At 45.6% G+C, this 19,091-nt stretch overlaps 1 protein-coding gene across 6 annotated transcripts in view; it reads left to right on the forward strand.

Annotated features, from left to right (window-relative positions):
- Window positions 1-19,091, forward strand: part of LOC144934570 (uncharacterized) — a 38,518-nt gene that overhangs the window by 1,555 nt on the left and 17,872 nt on the right. For 3 of the 6 annotated variants that reach the window (XM_078860507.1, XM_078860510.1, XM_078860511.1), the window contains exon 1: window positions 9,971-10,074. The exons of the other annotated variants lie outside the window; for them this stretch is intronic. The gene's annotated coding sequence lies outside the window, so the exon portion shown is untranslated. Of the gene's footprint in view, window positions 1-9,970; window positions 10,075-19,091 lie in introns of those variants that run through there. 6 annotated transcript variants of the gene reach the window in all.

Below are 19,091 nucleotides of genomic sequence, written 5' to 3' on the forward strand. Positions count from 1 at the left end.
TCTAAAGGACTACATCTAAAAATCTAAACGTCACGAAAGGAAGTTTAAGTAAATCTTAGATGATGCTACGTTACGTGCTAGCTAGTTTTACTTCAGTTAGCTAACCGGCACTCCGATCACGCCACACACAAAATGCTAACGTAGGCGGCTAGGCCAGCTAGAAGGCTCCGGCGTGTCAAAGGACACGCCCAACATGGCAAACTCGAAATTTGATTGGTTAAAGAATATGACAATCAACAACATCGTCCCCATTTGCTTCAACAGCAGATGGGATTCACTCAACATTCTGAAGGCCTCAGGGTAGATTTTTCATCCGGAGAGGTTTCAATTTCATTTATTTGCTATAGCCATGTGAGCCATTCGGCTCTTGAATCGGGTGCAACCGCAACAAACAAAAACATGAACAAGAAACATCTTAAAATTACTACGCGCAAACAGAAAAATCCAGGAAAAAACAGCAAAGTCTTCCAGAAAAAGCACCGTATATCAATGCTGTGTGCAAAAATCCCAGTGGGATGCAAGTCAAACAATAACTACCATAAGACAATTTAGATTAATGTTATCAGTCTAACTCTGTACTACAACAAGCAAATATGGCTAAACCAAAACGTTTTCGAAATCAACAAAATAAAGCTATAAAAGCAATGTAACAGTGATCATAGGAACTGTGATTGATTGAGAGGTGGAGACAGCACAGGTGGAAAATCTGATTGGATAAAGCTCTAATTTATGAGCTGCACTGGAAACAGCTCAACTGGGGGAGAGAGTACCAATGAAATTACTTTAATAGATTGATGGGAACGAACTTTCTTAAATACATATAGCATTCATGAAAATATATATTAAATTATAAAAAATAAAATTTTCTGATTCTGACAATCTCTAGGCCAGCAGAGAAGGCCTTACAGTAAATAGGGATACCAACTGGCTTACATATATCCTACAAACAATATACAGCGCAACATAAGCAGTTTAAAAATAACTGTGATTTTTTTATTGTTATGGGTGCACTATTATTCCATGGTGGTATGGCAGGAGCATCTTCTCAGGTAAACTACAACAGCAACGGACATTTCGAGCCCAATCCTTGGTCAACCCATGCGTTTAGAGCAGTGGTCCTTAACCTGGGGTTCACGCTCCCCTTGGGGGTGCGAGATGCCCTTTCTGGGGGTGCGAGACATGCCTAGATTTTTTTTTAGAAGGCAAATCATTGAAACACAATTTTTTGCACGGGCACGTAAGTACAACTGCTTTGTTTAATCAAACCTATGTATTTATTGATAATACACATGTTTTTACGATTGAGAACCAACGGGATGCATTGCTGCAGTGAAGGTTAAGAACCACTGGTTTAGAACATTTACCTGCTATACATTTCCACATGATAAGCCACTTCGTCGAGCTATCATTTGTGGCCAGGTCGCTTCTAAAAAAGAGTTCATGGCTCAGTGGGCATTACTTGGTAAATAAAGTAAAAGAGTCCGTCTAGTTTCAGTTCACTTAGCTTCTGAGAGTTGACGAAATCAAACGCATTCGTATTATTCAAAGGAAATGTGGTAATACACATGTTACACATGCCCTGTGTATATTATATGCTGTATATACTCGTCTCACGACTTGCGATCTTGCCAATGGCCCCATAGAAAATAATCAACGGTCCGATTCCCATCTCCATTTCAAAACAGATAATGAAGCTCAATAAGCTCTCGTCTGATTAAAAATAGAAGGAAAGTGTGTGAATCAATGAGCATTAATATGGAATGAATAACATGGCACGCGTGCAGCGTTAGTCACCTTTAAAATATATGATACATTCAATATATACCATATTTAAAATATGAGTTTATGGAACGTTAATATTGAACAATTTTTTTTTTCATAAATAATAAAAACAAAACCTCACATGAACCTTAGCCAACACTGAACAGGCTACCTTAGGTGAAATGAATAATTGAAACATTACACCTCATCATGCAAAACATGAATGCACATGCTCTATACAAAGTAAAGCTGTAGCACTGTAATCGTCTGCTCGTGCCGCTGTTGGCAGACGTGTTTCCACTAGAGGGTATTTTGGCCGACTCTTCTACACTGACCAGATGTCTCGGAAGAGGTGGGATTTGTTAAACAGGGTCACCCATTTCGAGAAACACGATATGCTGTCTTCTATTGCCGTGTCAGCACGCACAGCATGGCCATTCAGAATAGCACATGGGAGGGAGCGGTGGGCACAAGTGGAAGGAAAGAGATCAATAGGAAGGCAGCAGAAGAAGAGGTGGGGGGGGGGGGGCGATGTGGTGCGATGGGACACGGTGGCCCGAGGAGCGGAAAGAGAGATGGCGCAGGACAGGGCAGCGCGGAGAAGATTGGCAAGGACAGCGGACCCCCCCCCCCCCACGTGAGTGGGACAGACGCGTGGAAGAAGAAGGGAGCGGTGGGCACAGTGATGAGCGCGCTGCGCCATGAACCCGTAAACCTGAGTTTCAATTCCTGGCCACAGCTAACACCGGCGGCGAGTGAAATCCGCTGTTTGCGTTTAATTTGTTGTCCTTCTCGCACCTCCGATTAGCACGGTTGCCTACGTACGGTACGAAAGAAGTCACACACATATGTACATGTCTGAACCTGTATTGGCGCTTCCTCCCCCAAACCTTCACCAACCCGCACTGACCAGCGTGGTGAAGTATAGTCAAACGAAACTCCACCGCCGAGACCGAGTGGAGGGGCTTCACCCAGCAGCGGACGAACACCTCTCCAAGCCCCCCCCGACCCCCCGAGAGATGGAGCGATGATGCAACGTCACAAAGACGCATGGATTCAGGAGCCGTTCATCCAGAAGTGGAATGTGTCTGTGTGTGTGTATATTAGCCAGATGGTGGGGAGCGGTAGTGTCGCGGTTAGCGTGCTGCGCTAAGAACCTGGCGACCCGAGTTCGATTCCCGCTCACGGCCAACACCAGTGGCGATTATCTGAGCCGGTCATGGGCCTCCCCTAGGTCGACTCAGTCTCAAATGAGTACCTGGTGCGATGTGTAAACATCGCCACGAGGGAGGTAAAGGCGGCCGAGCGTGGTGCTGTGTCGGCCATCATAGGTGCTCGCTAACAGCACTTGCCTAAAAAGTATGTTACAGGCTATACGGGGGATCTTTGTCTTTGCTTTTTTTAAAGCTAATGCGGGGCCTGTAGCATATGTCATAAAGGGGCCCTAAATAAAACATATATTAAAACACAATTTTTTAACTTGCATAGTAAAGTAATTATACTTTTTCATTTGCTATGCAGCCAGATAATACGACAAATCACTAACCTGAAACACCCAGTCGTTCATAAAAGTTTAAGGCAGTATAGTACTATAGTAATAGAACAAGTGCAGAATCACTGAACCGGAATTGATATCTTGAAAGCATTTAGCCCGGGGCCCTTGAAAGTGCGGGGCCCGTAGCATATGCAGCTACTTTTGCTACTAGCATAATCCGGCACTGATGAAGACGCGTCGCAATGCTGCACTACAACAACAGCGCACAAGAAGGATGGGGTGCCACTCGCACGCGGGAGGGGGGGTCTGCCCAATCTCGTTCTCATGGAAACCCGAGACTCGGCAACCACGGCGAAGCTGTGAGCTCCACGCCACCCGGGCAATCGGCTCGCTTGACTCGTTCACCGACACTGCAGTGCACGAGGTGAATTTAAAGTCAACGTGATGAGCACAGAGGCGGTGATCGTAGCCTCCTTCCAGTGGTGGAGATTCCACATTCCTATGACCAGTTTTTTTTGCATAGGACGACCGCTAATGTTTGACCAATATTCCACCAAACTGGTCAGTGGGGAGTTTTTTTTTGTGAAGGCGCGGAGCAGAGAAGTAGCGTCTGATGCCCATCGTGTAGCCACACAGGGACCTATGACAACGATACATGCGTGGTGACATCTGAACCGGTTATGAAGCTCCCCCCCCCCTCACTCTATAACCGGTTCAGATGTCACTCGTCAATGGTGTGCGACGTGGCAGGATATCAAATTAAGGTCGCCGAATTATGGATGCAGTGCCCTATACCACCGCGTCACTACTCCATAGAGAATATACATTTTAGTCGTACAGAAATTAGATGCGGATCTTGGAAAGCCTCACCGAGTCATCGTTGAGTAGGGGTGGTACATTGATTCAACGAATACAGTATTATCGATTCTAAGGCTCACGGTGTGTGCATCAATGAATGTGAATTAGAATGTATTTGTTTATGTTTTATACCATGGGGCCATGTCATCACTGCAGCCGCTAGTGGCCCCTGCATTAACCACAAAATAAAAAAAATAACTATGGAAAAATGCAAACCAGTGAGATAATTTTACAGAGAAAATAACAATTAAAAACGGACAATATTTTTTTTTCGATTTAAAGCTTTCGTGACTGCAGGGATTAATCTTTTTGGTTCTTTCGGTAAAGTCACGTAGAAGGGAAAATATATAATAATAAAAATAAAACTTTATAAAATCCATATTTTATTATGCTCTATTTTTATTAAATAAAACATAATAAAATACATATTTTATGATGTTTTATTTTTATTATGTTTTATTTTTATTAAATAAAACATAATAAAATCCATATTTTATAATGTTTTATTTTTATTATTTTATTATTTCCCTTCTACGTGACTTTACCAAAAGAACCAAGAAGATGAATCTTTTTTTTTGTGCATTGCCTTTTTCCAAAATGTTATCACTCTGGGTGTCATGCCTTGAGACGAGTTAGCTACTGCGTGAAGAACTCTCGTACAGCATTGCAATCCTTCATGTAAGAGAACATCCCACAGAAGCGTTACACCACAGAGCTGTCTCTGAGATCCATTTCAAGTGACCTCCGATCGACGCAGTCGGAGGCAGTTCGATACCTTCCCAATCACCCTGCTGCATATGAGCGTAACATCCGTCGCATGACAGTCAAACATTTACAGTCAAGTTTCAAAGCTAAAATTTTGCCAACTTGAGTGCGAAGAGCATATTTAATGTAAACTTTTTTTATACTGTGCAGTTTATTGGAGACTGCTTTGGCACTTGAGCACAGGTGGCCGGTTGAATTCAAACCCAAGATCCCAGCAGCGTTGCCAGCTCAGTGATTGACTGCGCAATATTAAATGGAATAACTCGGCGTGTTGATGTCCTTCATGGGGCTTATAAGAGTTCACGTACCGAGTCAATGCCCTTGTGCATTTTAAGAGATCACTCACGCTGGCTGGCGCCTGTGCGCACACGTCGGCATAGGAGGAGAATTTTTATTCACTCCTCATAACTGTTTTACTCATTCATTTGCTCATCTGCCGCACGCTTTTCCACTGCGCTACAGTACCAAAATGCCTGAGATGTTTTGTTCCAATATATAATGCACAGGGAGACCGGTTCACATAGCTTTATTGAGCCGTTTTTCTCTATATATTTTTCCCGCTCACTCACTTGCTCACCCGTTCACTGTCTGACTAATATGTGAATGGTGCTACGGACATCATAAAAACGTGGCCTCCCTGACATTTTATACTCACTCAATAGCCCCCCCCCCCCGCAATTTCCTTCCCCCCTACCCCCACCGATAATGTATATATCTGCAAAAATTCTGCAACCTTCTTGAACCCATTCATGCGCTGCAGATGCTGTGCATGGGTTCAGGACATGCACAATGTCGTTATTTACACGAGGCCAAAGCACCATGGCATGGATCAGAAAGATGGAATCACATGTGAAAAGTGTTTAAAGAAACAGAGAAGTACATGATTGGAATAAGAGAGAATCAGGAATAATAACTTCATGAATCTGGATGTTTGGTATGTGGGGGTGGGAGGGTTAAACTTGCCCGGATGGTGAAGTGTGTGCAACTCTGGTGCAGCGGTTAGCGCGCTGCGCTACGAACCCGTCGTCCCGATTTTGATTGCCGGTCACGGCCAACACCGGTGACGATTATTGGAACCGGTGCTGGGCCTGTCCTAAGTCAACTCAGCCTTAAAATGAGTACCTGGTGCGGTGTATAAACATCGCTACTGGGGCGACAAAGGCGGCCGGGTGTGGTGCTGGACACCCATCCCCTCCTGTATCGTGCTTGCCTTCATAGGTGCTCTCTAACAGCACTTGCCCCAACAGCCTGTGAAAGGCTATACGGGGGATATTTGTCATTGTCTTTTGCAACTTTGCCCCCTGGACACAGATGTCACGGCGTGTGCTTTTTCGGGCTGGTTTTTGTCTTAAAACTGATTTTGGCAACCCTTCGACCAATTTGGTGAGTATTATTTATATACTGTACAGTATATGGTAAATACCTAAGAGGAACACGACTTTGTCCTAAATTTTCATTCACATTGGAACATATTGACGAGAGTAATCATGCCCCCTCGTTACGGATTGACAGCGATCGTGCATGTGCGCTTTTGACCTTAGCTGGAACACGTAAAAAATGCTTTGAGTGGCTGAGCTCTCACGCGGGGAGGGTGGTCTCGCTCGCCTCCTTCAGAGTGTGAATTGAGAGTCGCAGGAGCCCACCCATGGCCATTGCAATTAATACCGTTGACATGGCCCGGCAGGAATAGGTGGCGGGGTCGGGATGATCAAAGACCTGACTGGCGAAATAATCACCGAGGCTATGGGGCTTTTGTTTCGTTGACCTAAATCGTGCGAAATGCCCCCTTATTGTGCGCGGATCACATTGATAAGCTTAGTTTAACACCGTCATTGTAAGCACAACACATGCGACATTGCTATTAAACCGTTGCACAATGGTTCCACTGTACTTTGATATCAAGTGGGTCACGTGTTTATATAACGTTTGCGTCGGGTTTCTTTATTAAAGATAGAGTTTGTTATGCAAAGATGCGTGAAGTGTCGCATGCTTGGAATTGGAGAGACGGGAAGAAGAACACGTGGACCAGATAACTTAGACAAATAAGGGAAATCAGCTTCACTGTTGAAAAAAAAAGCGTGTTTAGGGAATTGGCAGCCAAAGGAGCGAGCATTACCAAGAGGACCTCTACTGTGGAGATGGAGCGATGAGATCATCTCGTGCGTTTGTTGCAATGGTTTGTTGATGGCGACAGCTTGGGAAGATCGTCATCCAGCAGTGGGTAGATCACGGCTGCCGACGATAATAAGTGATTGCATGAGCAGCACGCGGTAGGCAAACTGCCTTGACAATGGGCACATATGCGCTGGCTGCTGCCTGTTGGCCTATTGCTTATTGACATTGAGAATGTGTTCGTTGATACCTAGAAAAAACACCTGAATTTGTATAGCGTCTAAATGTAATGGACTTCTCAAGTACTCGTTATAAGCGTCTTATATAACAGAGAGTGCTCCTTCGAGCAACTGCAGTTCGTTCACGTATGCCGTCGTGTTTGTTCGTCATCTCTATGGCCTTCCACTTGCTGATGTGTGCACAGAGTTCGATTGCTATCGTGTGCATGATGTACAGTATGTGAACACTGCACTTGGAATAATGAATCATTTTCATCTCTTTTCAATCCATTGCTGTACGAAGGCTTTCCCATGTCGGTGCACAGGCCACTTACTTTTTGTTAAGACAATACATGTGTACGTATATGGCACACACACACACACTTCTGAATGTCGCTACACAATAACAGAACAGGATGAGAGCAGCCAGACAGAGCGCACGCGACTTTGTTCGAGGCAGTGTGACCGTCCATGCCTCCACAATGACTCCAGAAAGAGCAAAGATCGTACCACGTGTGTGCAATGTACGCACTGAGTTACGTCACTGTATTTAACAAACTCACGATCCTCATGTTCAAGCGAGCGTTAGGTGGAGCTCAAATCAGTTGACGTTACTCCTATTTTTGTAATTTTACCAGGTAAGGCCCACTGAGCCCTGTAGCTCTTGTTCAGAAGCTACTTAGACCAAAAATGATAGCTCAACGAAGTGGCTTATCACGTGGAAAATGTATAGCAGCCAAATACTTGAAACGCACGTTTCTAAATGTGGAGGGAAAGACCGGAGGACCCGGAGAAAAATCCAAGTCATCACGGGGAGAACATGCAAACTCCAAATATGCAGGTGTCAGGGTCGGGATCGAACCAACGACCTCCCGTATGCCATGCGAGGTAGATGTTAACTACAATTCTTACAATTCCACATTGGTATGGAGGTGACAAGTCCATTCGCAGGACGACCACTGTTGAGCTCGTTTAATTGGCATTGGAGGAGTAATGCTGCCGATGGCAGTGATGATGATGACAAAAATGAGGTCACGCTTGTGAAACGTATGCAGCGTGGTGAGTGCACTCTAAACACCCGTACAATGCGGGCGGAAAGTCCCTATACCGCTACTCACACAGATCCATTGGGTACAGAGTGGCAGAGTGGTATAGCGAGTTTTCGCCCTCGCCCACAGCACAAGTGAAGAGGTTCTCCGTTCTAACATTACTCACGAGACACCGTAGGCAGCAATCTGAATACAAACGACTAAATATTAACTTTAAGTCGACATTATTACAGGATAAAAATCCAACAGCACTTGCCGCAACAATCTGTAAAGCTTAAACGGGGGGTGTTTGTCTTTCGGGCCGTCCATAAATGACGTCACGCACCTAGGAGGGGGGGGGGTCAGACATTTCACATTTGTGACGATGTGTGACGAGGGGGGGAGGTTTGAGAAATGTGACGTCACATCAAAATGCGCAACTTTAAATAAATATAGACAACACGTTCTACTTAATTAAATAGACTTTTAAATACATGTTTTCTCCTACAACATCAGAGTGCAGCGCCACATTAAATACGCACTACAATGACAATAGTTTAAAGCGATTTGAAGCATGTTTTTTTTTTGGGGGGGGGGGCAGAGCTTTGTGACGTCAAATTTGAGGGGGGGGGGTCTGACTTTTTGTGACGTCTGGTGACGAAGGGGGGGTGGGGTAAAAAATCGTACACAATTGCGTGACGTCATTTATGGACGGCCCCAAAGGGGGCCGGGAAGTGGTGCTGCTGGCCAAACAACTCGCTCGTGATCCGTGCCGGTGTAAAGAGGGGCTCGCTAACAGCACTTGCCTCGAGCTTGCGTTGTGTTATTTTATTATTTCTGCATTGCCTTTAAACACGCGCGCACGCACTCACGCACGCGCGGTCAGCTGTACAGGCCGTGACGTAACATAATAATTAAATAAATGCGCAATACCACCCCCCCTACTGTCCCAATTCACATGTCATCGTAGCGAAATCTATCTTTCTAGCTCTCAAACAATGAGCGTCTTTGGGTGGAATACGTATAGTTAACAAAATAGGCCGGCAGACGAGAATATCTTATTCAGATATCTGGCTTCTCCACATCAACAGAATACACAAATTATATATTTTTTGACCCAAACCCATCGGCCCCCACGGCTTTCCGTGGAAGTGGAATTAATTCAGCAGCATTGACTCGGCACAAGCAACACTCTGAACCGGTGTCGACATGCAGTGAGTGTCTCGTGAGTTCAGGGGGCAGATAAATGTTGAGATAGAGTCCCCTTTCATTTTACGTATATACTAAAAATACAGTTTATAACAATCATACACATGTAATAATCGTATATATATGTATTTGGTGACAGCTTAACACGTGGGTTTTCGCAACCAATAATTATCCGTAATAAATGGTGTTTTTTTAGGTTAGATCGCGTAAATACGTGTCGTTAAACCCGACACGGTCATATTCGTACCAATTATGTGACTACTTCAACACACCCGAGTGTGTTGGGAGAACAATTACTACCCCAGCTTCATCAGGCAATTTGCCTGAATTAGAATAAATCAGAGAGATTTTTTTTTATTTGGTGACGCTCACTCGAGCGGCCAGGAGTGGAGGAGAGGGAGGAGTGAGGAAGAAGAGGAGGAGGGAGGGAGGGGGGGTGACAGCTCATTGACCAATCACAGACGAGCTTTAGGGAGGGGGGGGGGTTCGTTTCGACCTTCCCATTGGCTGCGGTGGTCGCGAGGAGGCGTGGTCACGTCTCCAGGGCGCGCGAGGGGTTCGCGGCAGTCGCGCGGCAGAGCCGAGGAGGAGTCCGGGCGGGGAGGTCGCTACCGGCGAGGCGGTCCGTGTGAGTCTCGCTTATTTTCATCTTTCAGAACGATTATTGTCGCGACTGTTAATGTTTTTTTATGGATAGCCCCGCCACGACTCGCGCCGTGTGTGTATGTTTGTTTGTATGTCGTACTGTTCGACTATTCGGCGGATTTGTGTTGTTCATTGAGGTGCAATTGTTCAGCGGGGACGTGGTTGTTGTTGTTGTAATGGTTGTCTCTTTACTGGCGGCGTTCTGTGCTGCTGTCGTGTCGGTGCGAACGTGTATTTGTGTTGCGTCGGTACACGTCGCCTTGACGTGCACCTAGCCTGGCACGACATCCGCGGTGTACAGAAACCGCCGCCAAAGATGGGCGAATGGCGGCCACGCAGTACGTGGTGGTGGTGTACAATGTGAGTGGTGTACAATGCGGGTGTGTAATGTCTAAGCGGTGTGTTGGTGTCGACAGTGTAAATGTGTACGTGACTGTACAGTGTACTGTATAACAATGCGGGGGAGCGGTGGCGCAGCGGTTAGCGCACTGCGCTTCGAAGCGGGCGGCCCGAATTCGATTCCCAGCTCACGGACCGATCACAACGACGGCGAATTTCCGAGCCGGTCCTGGGCCTCCCGCCACTAGGTAGACTCAGCCTCAGATGGGCAGCTGGTGCGGTTTGTCGTAAACATCGCCGCTAGGGAGACAAAGGCGGCCGGGCGTGGCGCTGGCCACCCTCCCTCTCGTGTGTCGTGCCGCCGGTCTTCATAGGTGCTCGCTAACAGCACTTGCCCCAAACAGTCTGTCAAGGTTATACGGAGGATTTTGTGTCTTTGTTATATATATACAGTACAATACTGTATACAGATTATGATGGCATGCTGTGACTTGGTGACCTCCGTGGTGAAGTATGGTCAAATAACCCCTGTGACAGGCACGGCGTGACGGGGGGGGAGGCTCTCACTCCAGCAGTGGGTCCTGTAATGGTGTGAATTTGTCCTTGTGGTTCGTATTTGCATCAATGTGGTTTGTGCATTTGTGTGTGTGTGCCGTGTACGCGGTAGGACACGTTGTGCCACCCAAGTGCACCTAGCCTGGTGCCGGCATCGCCACTGAGACACACGAACGGCGTCTGCTCTGTGACTGTGAATGGATGTAGGGGGGTGCGTGATGGTGGCCTCTTCATCATCCTACAGCGCTTTGATTAAAGGGCTGTACAGTGCCTGCAAATGCGTATCGGTGTGATTGTGTCGGAATGTATATAGTTTGTGTGTTAAGTGTCAATGTAGCGCATCATATTGCACGGTGTGTGTGTGTTGGAGTCTATTGTTGTGTGTGTGTCTGTGGAAGTTGCCGTGGTCAGATGTTGCACGAAGACCAAGATTAGATGTGAGGACATGCTTCTCTCTGGGAATTGGTATCTTAACCTGGCCTGAGCCTCCCCTAGGTCAACTGAGCCTGAAATCACTATCCGCTGTCATGGGATGCGCTGCATTAACTGGGGAGACAAAGGTAGCCCTGACATGAATGTTTGCATGTCACCCGACCCTTCTCGGGCCTTATTAGGAGCTTGCTAACAGGGCATTTGGGTATATCCCAGTTTGTTTTTACAAAGTGCGTGGATTATATAAGTCCGTGAATTGTTAATTTGATTTTAATCCAGTCCAAACCTTTGCTGTTAGCAATACTGGAGCCCCTTAGCTGACCAAGGGTTTGTCATGCTGCACTGTATTGCTCATTGTTCCTTGCGATAACGCGGCTTAGGCGGTCGAGGGGTGACTAAGGCACAGGCAAGCGTCTTTGTTATATAAAAATATATAGATATATTGCGTGAATTCAATCTCGCGTAGTTTGTTGCTGCTCTATTGTTCATGCGTCATCGTTTTTTTTACAAACTGGCTTGTGCGGTGACGTCATGTTGTTTTTGCGGGTTGCGAAAAAATAACTTGACTTTGAACTTACGGAACAACATTGCTCAGTGTTGCTTGTGTTACGTCTGTTCGACGTGGAGATGTGAAATGGCCACGCCACGTGCGGTTTGTTGTTGAGCTTGTGACACGTTCAGCTCCTTGAAAAAACACACCACTAACAAACAACAAGAAGGAATTTCCGTGGGCTGAAAATGGGATTGAACCTTCTTGTTTGACGCCAACAGATCCCATCAGAAACGGAAGCAGAAGAGGGGGGGTGGGTGGCTTACCGTCAAAACGGTTGCAAGAGAGGACAGAAAAGAGGAGGAAGTCTGGAAAGAAAAGGCGCTTTAATACAAGGGAAATTCCTGCGCGGTTTTTAATTCGCCTTGTCAGACATAAACTCTATTCAATAGCGGGTCAGCTAAACCGTTAAAAACAGCTGTTGCGTGTTTTTGGGAGTGGCGAGGCTTTGTTGAGGAGTTCGCTTTGCCAACTAAAATTGCAAACAATTCGCATAGGTAGTGGCTGCGAGCAGGCCCTATGCTGCCAATGGCAGTAGATTGTATACTGGTGATTGACACTGCATTATGGGTACGTATAAGTCTAAGTCTGCCTTTGTAATAACTGGATGCTATGGAAACGCAGGGATTACATTTTACCATGGGGTGAGGGAAGGCCTTCATAAAGCAGTGGATTGATACGCAGCTTTTCATGTGCACATTTAGGAGAGAAACATGTACAAATAATGAAAGACACTTGAGACTTTCAGGAGGCGGGTCCTGACGTTGGATGTGTGGCTTGTGGGAACAAACCGGCGGAAACCCCCACATACAAGGGGGTAACACTCAAAGCTCTGTACGGATGGATTCAGGAATCCATGGCTCTTCTGTCATTTGGTCAGCTCCCAACTCCAGGTGTCACGAAGCAGTCTCCCATCCAAGTAATAACCAGGTTTAGCCCTACTTTGTTTCTGGTCATTATTTGAGTGATGAAACTTAATGACAATATATATTTGTTATATATGTTTTAAATTGTCATGACGATTGCAGCATCGGCAAATTTGAGATTGTTAATACTTTATTCATGTATGTTTATATCTTTATTTCTTCAATCCCATTTTCAAAAAATATCTTCTAATGTTGATGTAAATAGCCTTGGTGGAAACATATCTCCTGGCCAAACATCTATTTTGATTTGTATATGTTTTACTTCATGCAATTTCAGTGTTGCCATTCCATCTTTGTAATTGAACTACAGGACATTTATGAAATAATTTAACAAAGAAGGCTGCAAAGTAGCGCTACGGATAACACAGTATCCGGTGCAACATTGCTTCATAACGCCTGGAAATAAAATATTGTCTACATCGACGACAATTAGTGAAAGTGGACTTGGATCAAATGTATTCAATTAAGAAGCTAATGAGACCAATGTGGAGTCATTCTCTCGCATTTAATTTGAGAGTGAAAATAAGTGGTACATATTTTCTGCTTTGACGGATTAGAAATATGGATGCTGACAAAAAAGCTGCTGACGAAAGAATAAGGAATACACGGATGAGAGAACAAACACTAGTTAGGCACCATATTGGCTGCTAAAAAAAGTAAGTGGGCTTGCGCAGGGCAAACACCCCTAGAAAGGACGATGGGGTTAAGGACGAGAGCGATGACAGAACAGCAAGCCAAATGAGATACGATGCCTGAGAGAATAACCAATGTGGAGTTCGAGTGATGAAATCGGCCCATGTGCAGGAGCGACGTGGATTGTGGCAGCGCGGGACCGTTCATCCAGATATTGGTTAGATCCTGGCGCCTGCTGCTGATGATGTTACGTTTGACGTAATTTTTCCTCCATCTGTCACGTAACCAAATGTTCTCCATTTTATTGGCCGCCTCATTTGCACTTTTGATTTGTGCCGCAGACATGCGCTTGTGAGCACGCTTCACCTGGTGCGCAACGTACGGTGGGGTCGGTGACACCTTCGAGAAAAGGGAAACTGGTGTGCAGGCTTTTATACCTGCATTTCATTTGGCCGTGGACAACCCAAGGTAGCGGAGAGTGTTTTGTTGATTTTCTGCTCGTAGCGAGCAGAATTTTCCAAAGTGTCCTTGAATTCCGCTCCTTCAATCAGGCTTACAAATGATCGCAATGCAAATAATCTGCTGATTCCCTTTGCTTTAAAATATAGCCACGTATATTTATGCAGGGAATTGTATGTTTAGTAGAAGACGCATGTTGGCTTGGACCAGTTTTCACTTATTTAAATAATGGAATTTATTGTGTGCATTATTCATGTTGTGCATGTGCAAGCATTTATTGATAAACATGTTACCAGCTTTGGGTTTATGATTGCCATTTTTAGAAGCATTTGTTTTGCTTTGGCACTAGATACAAAAATGTAGTGCACATATTAGGAACATCCTTGTTTGTGTTATCTGCTAACGGAGGGCTCCGATCACATGGATGTGATTACATGCACACGTGCGTTATGACTGTGTATCTTGGTGTGTTTATGTTTTTTACTATCTTGGTGTGCATATCAGTTAAGTATATCTTGGTGTGTGTGTGTGTCTTCAAATGCATGTATATATGCGTTTGGGAATATAGTTCATTAATGTGTGGTTGGGGCACGCAAGCTTGCGTCCTGTCGTTGTGGTTTGGACGTTTGGGTTTACAAAAAATATACACAGAGCCAGCTCTCCCATTGCTACTACCAGTATTGTGATTGGTGTCCGTTCAGATAATAAACTTGATTTCTACTCGATTCCAAGCCCACAGAAAGAAAATTTAGTCTGTACGGCTGCAAACCCATTCACCCGTTACGTTAGGAAGGGCGGCGTACTTTTCTTTGAATGCGACAGATTGCGACGTTATTGAGACCTCCGAAGTGTGCTGGGATTCTCAAGACTGAAGTGAATCCTTAGAAAAAAGTCTTCCCGTTTTTGACTGACGTGGAGGACCGGGCATTTTTTCCACGGAGTGCCGATCGCTGTGGACTTTGAGGAGCGCTAATGAGAAATGGTGTTTCGTGAGGACAAAGCCCCCGGGATGCAGTGTGTGGGCCAGAATGGCCGGCCACGTATGCGTCTGTCCCACGGTTTTGCCGGCTTATAGGGTGGTGGTCTTTTGTTGCAGCAGAAGGAGGTGGTGGGGGGCGATGCAGCTGAGTGGACGGCACAGCTTTTTTGGCAGCACCTAAAGTGTCCGTTATTCAAAGATCTCAAAGCGCTTGTTGTTTTCCTAGGATGTGGCAGATAACCGATTCTATCCATCCAGTTACAAATCAACAGCAGCTCATTACCTACCCGGGTTGTGATGAAATGTGGACCCTGCTGTTTGCGTATGTTTTTTTGCCCCCACACCCCTGGCGTTATTGGATCTGGATTGGTTATTATTTTTGCCTGCTTTTAAGAAATCTGTTCTGAGTAGCCCGAGCTACGTTTGTGCATTTATTCAAGCAGTGTTTTTTTAAAGGGTTGAAAAAAATGAATTGGCAGCTTTGTGGTGTTTCACAATAGATCCAAAAATAAATAAGGAGAGGTTGTTTTTGTGAATCTGTGTGCGTGCAAGAGGGAGCATCCCTGTATGGCATATGTCACGTGCCACGTGCAGAGGGGTCGTGTGCAATTTCTGAAGGCAAAATGCGCCTTTATTTGCGCTTGTGATAATTGACATTATTCATTGTGAAAGCAGTGTTGTAGCCGAGGATGAAATTGGAAAACAGATGCTGTTTTATTCAATATCCCTATGCAGGTGTAGTAAAAATACCTTGTAAAAAAAAGGAAATCAGGCCAGCTATGCTGCTCCCTGTGCTTGTGAGAATATTGTATTGAAGAGAAAGAGATGAAGGGGGGCAGCATATGCGAGTGGGCACCAGGAATTAAAATACAAATTTGATGTGATTTTTTAAATTTTACAATATAATAAGTTCATCAAAACTCCTGAGTCAACCGCATTTAATACGCTCTCTTCTCCATCGGTAGCTTCCTTTCTTTTCTTTCTCTGATCATTGAGGTCGCTTCCTGTAGCGTCCTCTTCCTCGTTAAATCCTCTGCCGTCTGTCCACAAATTGTGGGGACGGATGGCCTGTGCGCGAGTAGCTTTTTCCACACGGATGTAAAAAATCACTAAACGGAATTTGTTGGCCTCCAATCTTTCCAAACCAAGAGCATTGTCAGCATCTTTGTATATTGTTCACAAAAGTCTTCTTCCGGCCTTGCTTTTCATCTAGGGTTTCATTTTGTATGAAATGAGGCTTAATACAGAAAGGAAATGTGTGGGTGCATGGTTGTGTTGGTCAAGGTGTAATCTTGTGGAAACTGCGTGGGTGGGTTGTTGGGAAGCTTTGTGTCTGGTTGATGATATTAGTACATCCCTTTCCTGTTGCTTAGCATTATGCAAATAACTCTTTCCACTGCTCATAAGCACATAATGACGTCATGAAAGAAGTAATTAAATTTTAAATCCCACGCAAAACGGATGCGGAAGCTGACTCGGATGGAAGACTGAAGCTGAATTTGATCAAGAGCTTTAGTGTACGCGAGTATTTGTTTTATGAAGGGTATGAAGTAAAGGATACTTTGAGGACTGGTGCTGACAAGTGCACATGCTGCCATTATTTTTTTCTCGATGTTTTGTTATTTATCTGGGTCCAGTTGTATATTGTTCTATAACCTTGTCTAAACACGCTTCGGTAGGACACACTGACTACCGGTGGCCACTTGTATCATGAGAGTTGCCTGGCAGTCTACTGACCATGTCACCTGGTCGTGTTTTTTTTCTTCCTTTTACTAATCAACTTAGTCAATGGATCCATGGCAGATTTTACACATTTCTCTCACCCCCGTGACTTTTGTGGGTTTTGGTGGGAAGACGGCAGTGGTCATCCGAATTTCACCAAATCCCCATAAATATGTCTGATCTCATTAGATCTCCGAAGCTGCACACGGTTGAGCTTGACGACACGCCTGCTGGGAATACCAGGTGCCGTAGGCTTGGGGCTGCAAGGTGGCCTGGAGATGGCAGCCCAGCAATAGTTGCTTGAATTTATGTGTGCAGATCTTTAAATGTTACCCTATCGTACGCTTGATATTTCTCGAGATACTCCGGCTTCCTCCCACAAGCCACTCATGAACTGAATTGGCCAGCCATTGTAATGCAGCACCCTTCTAAAAAAATACTCTTGAGACTCCGTGGGGCTTTCCTGGATAAATAAACAACATTATTGTTATCTCCAATATGGCAAGGCCATGATGAAATATGTATCAAATGCGCAACGCTATGGGAAAACGCCACGGTATCTTGCAAATCCCCATGGAGAGGGCATATTTACACAGGTGTGGATTCTTTCGTCGCACCTGCCTCCAGTTGAACGGCCGTGGAGGTGGGCACACACAGCGCGGTGCAGAAGGCAGGCGGCGGTGAAAAGCCCGAGACGGGCAACGCAGCCCGAGCGGGAGCAGAGGTGGAACGAGTCAAACGCGCCGTGAACTTGACGATCGCCAGAGGAGTCGTGTACACTTGGCAGCTCGCGACGACTGCTCCGTTAATTTAGTTTCACGGCGCATATGCACGGCATTGCACGTGATTAATTTCGCTCTGATGTTGTGCTGTGTTCGGTTCGCTGGACGGGTGAGAGAGAATATATCTGGAAAATAGGTGAGGATGAGTAACGTTCGTTCGACACTCGTCACTATGGCTATGCCACGTATAATAATAGTGATGGGTACCTTTATGATGTATGTCCATTCGTAATGTATAATTGTTACGTACGAGGTGATTATGCAGCTTATGTACAGGTTTATATATTTGGGCACTCGCCCAGCAGTATAAGTGCACCACAGTTGGTCAATAGACAGGTCACGTATGGTGGGGTAAGTGTGAGTACAAATGTTCCTCTAGATGGGCTCTCCAGCACTCCCTCGAGTGAAGGCCCTTCCGCCAGCAGTGGTGTGAGCAAGCAGTTGCAGGGCTGCACCTTTACCAAGTACAATAAACAGCACAGCGTGTAATTGAGAGGAAGTGAGAAAAGGCTGTGAACCAAAATTCTCGGATAATTTTTGCTTTAGCATGTTTATATATATGTGTGTATATATAGCTACCGTACCTAATGTTTTTGCTACCGTTCATTCCACAACACTGCTGAGACTTCCTCTCCACAATACGACTCTCCGGGGTGGGGGTAATGTTTGAAGATTTAACATTCTTACAGGCGAGGCTGCATTCCACCCAGGAAGAAGTGAACCAGAGACAACGAGCGGGCTAGCTGATAGGGCTGTCTGGTGTCGTAGCTCACCGAGTCTGCGTGCTGACACACGCTGGCGCTCACACCGTTCCTTCGTAATTATAATCGTCGTCTTCGCGTTGGCCCGCCACAGTCGTTTTCTTTCGCCCGTGAAACAACGGCGATAATTGCGGAACGCACCTCGCGTGTGCCGTGACCCGTGTGTGGCAGCGACGGTGTAGAGGAGCGACGTTGGCAGGTGTGGGCTTGCATGCTCCACGCGGCCTCTAGGATTTCTTGTACGTTTCGCAAATGATCTCATGGCACGCGTCTCTTACAAGCAGACAGGATTAAATGGCGTACAGTAACGTCTCACGAATAACGCGTTTCAAATTATTTTAGTGTATCGCCGTTTTGCGTAAATACAGGAAAGATGTGGGCTTATTTTTCTTGCGCATGCAAACTGTTCGCCATGAGATTTTTACATTATTAAGGGATTAGCAACTCCACCTGCGATCATGGACAATGAATAATATAATTAATTTTCATTCATTCCCAAACCTGTCGAAGCTGACGTTTCTCCTTACCAGCCTCGCACACACACACCTCTCCAATTCCCCCCGAGTCATTGTGCAATCAGAGCAAAGAGAGAGAGAGAGGGGACCGACAGAAAAGGAACCCTAAAGCACTTTAATCAAAATTCCTGTAAAATGCGCATGCGTGCTATAGTGTGTGTTCTTGCGAGCGAGTGAGCGGGGCGAGCAAGTTATTTATTTATTTGCAAGCGTCATTAAGTCATTCGGCAGCAAGGGCCGCGGCAAAAGCTCGCCAGAGAGGGCACGACCCGCACGGAGCAGACGAAAATTCGCGCCGTGCATTGTGCCGTGCGGTACGCCTCTTGACCCTGCCTCGCCGTGGCGTT

This window comes from Lampetra fluviatilis, chromosome 10, assembly GCF_964198595.1.
Source record: "Lampetra fluviatilis chromosome 10, kcLamFluv1.1, whole genome shotgun sequence".
In the NCBI taxonomy this organism is placed as follows: Eukaryota; Metazoa; Chordata; class Hyperoartia; order Petromyzontiformes; family Petromyzontidae; genus Lampetra; species Lampetra fluviatilis.